Source organism: Elephantulus edwardii, unplaced genomic scaffold, assembly GCF_000299155.1.
Source record: "Elephantulus edwardii isolate Elephantulus edwardi_28Jun2011 unplaced genomic scaffold, EleEdw1.0 scaffold00500, whole genome shotgun sequence".
In the NCBI taxonomy this organism is placed as follows: Eukaryota; Metazoa; Chordata; class Mammalia; order Macroscelidea; family Macroscelididae; genus Elephantulus; species Elephantulus edwardii.
This window is the reverse complement of record NW_006400250.1, coordinates 172,716-175,652: the sequence shown is the minus strand read 5'-3', so window position 1 is coordinate 175,652 and position 2,937 is coordinate 172,716. Positions and strand designations below refer to the sequence as shown.

The window sequence follows — 2,937 nt, the reverse complement described above, 5'->3', positions numbered from 1 at the left end:
TCCAATTCATGGAGTTCTGTGTGTCATAGATTTCCAATGGCTAATTGTTTTCAGAAACAGACAAGTAATATTTTGCTGTTGTTTTGTTTTGCTTTTCCCCCCCAAGGCACCACTGTGTAGCTTCAGCTCTTCAATGAGTAGTTCATTATCTATATACATCACTCTAAGACCTCAAGAGGAAGCAACCTTGAAAGTGAACCACAGCGGTGGTGGGTGGAGAGAGGAATGAAGGAAGTGGGAGAATCCAGTGGGAATCTGAAAGAAACAGAGTAATGATAGGCAAGGCCCAATGGTAATTATTATTTCTTTTTGTTGTTTAAAACACAATGTTATCATTCTCCAACTGTGTTTCTGATAAACCAAAATTTGCCAGGCAATTATTCTAGACAATAGTATAAGCAGGTACATAAATCCACTCAAGAATGACTGCAATTTTGAAATAAAGTACAGTTTTTTCTCAATCTGTCCTCTCTCCTGCCTTGTCCAGCTCAGAGTCAGCTGTAAGACACATGGCACTCTTCAGGACAAGCCTTTGTGGCTGAAGAGCAGAGCAAATCAGCAATGCTGCTCAGTGGTGTCAATGCAGTTACCAGCTGTGCCCCAGGAAGGCCCAATGCAGCCAGATCTCAAAAGTCGTGTGATAATTCCCAAACCTCGTTTCCAAGTATCACTCATTGAGTTGGAGAGGAATTCTTTTTCTAAGTTCTCGGTAAGCTGCCCTGGACATATAGACTTCACGTCCAAATGTATGGAAGCTTTATTCAAGTTAAATCCTTCTTTTGGAATACCTTGATTGTTTTTAAAGTTCGAGATCAGATGAAAATATCCCTCGTACTGACCGTGTTCATAGAGCTCCTTCTCTTCTGCATGAATTTTCTGGTGCTGGATGAAGCTTGACCTCTAAATAAAGTCCCACAGTGACTACACATGTAGGGTTTCTCCCCAGTGTGAATGACCTGGTGGAGCAGCAATTTAGAGCTCTGGATGAAGGCTTTCCATTACACTCAAAGGACGTCTCCCCTGAGTGGATCTTCTGATGCTCAGTCAGGTGGGCTTTCTGGAGAAAAGCCTTCCCACATTCTTTACACTCGTACACTCTCTCCCCAGTGTGAATTTTCTGATGTCGGATGAGGTATGAGCTCAGAAAGAAAGCCTTCCCACATTCATCACACTCAAAGAGCTTCTCTCTGGTGTGAATCCTCTCATGCTGAGTGAAGTTCGAGGTCTGGCTGAAGCGCTTCCCACATTCCTGACACACGTACAGTCTCTCCCCAGTATGAATTCTCCGATGCTGGATCAGCTTAGAGCTCCGGATAAAGGCTTTACCATTCTCATTGCATTCGAAAGGTCTTTCTCCAGTGTGGATTCTTTGGTGCTCAATGAGGTCTCATCTTGTGCTAGAAGGCTTTCCCGCACTCTTTACACTCGTACTTCTTCACTTCTGTGTGGATGTGGTAATGGTGGATGAGGCTGGAGCTCCAAATGAAGGGCTTGCCACCCACATTACACTCGTAGGGCCGCTCTCCGGGGTGGATCCTCTGATGTCAAATGAGCAAAGAGCTCTGACTAAAGTCCTTGCCACATTCCTTGCATTCATAAGGTCTCACACGGGTGTGAACTCTGGTGTTGGATGAGGTCAGAGAGGTGGCAGAAGGCTTTCTCACACTGAATACATTTGAAGGATTTCTTTCTGGCGTGGACTCGCTGATAGTCAGTGAGGCTTGCATACTGTTTCTGGCACACGCTGCACGCGTGCAGTCTCTCTACAGCATCACTTTTCTGGTGCTCGGCCAGGTGTGAGCTCTGACTGAAGCCTTTCCCACAGGGATCACATTTGTGAAGGTTCGCCCGGCTGTGAGAGAGCTAATGTCTCATCAGGTTTGAGTGAAATGTGAAGCTGCTGCCACCAGTGTCACACGGGTGACCCTCCCCTTCTCTGAGTTCTCTCTGAAGTGGAAGAAGGTTGGAGTTGAAAACAGGCCTTCTTCCTGACTTGGTGCACATCTGGGCTATCTCTGCCACCTGTCTGAAAGGTGGCTCCTGAGTAGGGGCATCCCTCAGGCTCTGTCCTGGGCACTCGAGCAGCCTCTCTAGGGAGAACTCAGAGACCGCCTCAGACTCACAGGCCAAGGTCTCCATCACTAAATGTTGTTCTGACATTGCCGTAGTTGAACTTCCATCCTCAGAAATTCAAGCTTTTGAAACTGATTCACATCACCAGTTCCTCTCTTAAAATCAGGCGTCCAGCAGCGAGGGCCAGCGTGGGCCTGGCACACAGGGCCAGGAGACCAGAGGGCCAGCTGCTGCCCCACTGCTCGCTGCCAACAAAGTGCACGAGACGCTGGCCTGGCCGGCCGCGGCAGGAAGTGCGGTAATTAATTTTCTTTAAAACACATAATACATGGGAATGATTGTATGAAGCATGATGTGAATGAGGAATGGTGTGAAATACAATGTATATGAGCTTTGTAAGTAAACCAATTTAAAACAAGAAAAGTGAAAGAATGAGATAGTTGGATTAGATACGCAAAACCATCATTTATTCAAAGTGATTAATAGAGAATAAAATAAGAATGCATAGTAAGTATCAAGAAATGAAAGAAAAGCTTCTTGGAAAGGTTGTGGTATCTTGATTGTGGTGGGGATATGTGACTTTTTTTTTAAACATACAACGGTACAGATAAAAATATTACGTATTTTCTTTAAAAATTAAAACTCAGAAAATACTTCAGATTTAGTAAAAAGGAAGCAAAACACATTTAAAATTTTAATTTGAGTGAGACTGATAGCTTTAAGTGTTTCCAGCTGTAAAGAAGAAATACAGAAAAGATCTTTAATGCCAATTTTAGACAATAGGGGGAAAACACAACTCAGAAATAAAGAGAATAGCAAAAGGAAAAGAATAGATAATTAAATTAATGTTTTTCTTTTTTCTTT

General features: G+C 43.8%; 1 pseudogene; it reads right to left on the bottom strand.

The window, feature by feature from the left end:
• Positions 1–555: 555 nt before the first annotated feature.
• On the bottom strand, positions 556–2,160 carry LOC102867442 (annotated as a pseudogene).
• Positions 2,161–2,937: the final 777 nt, after the last annotated feature.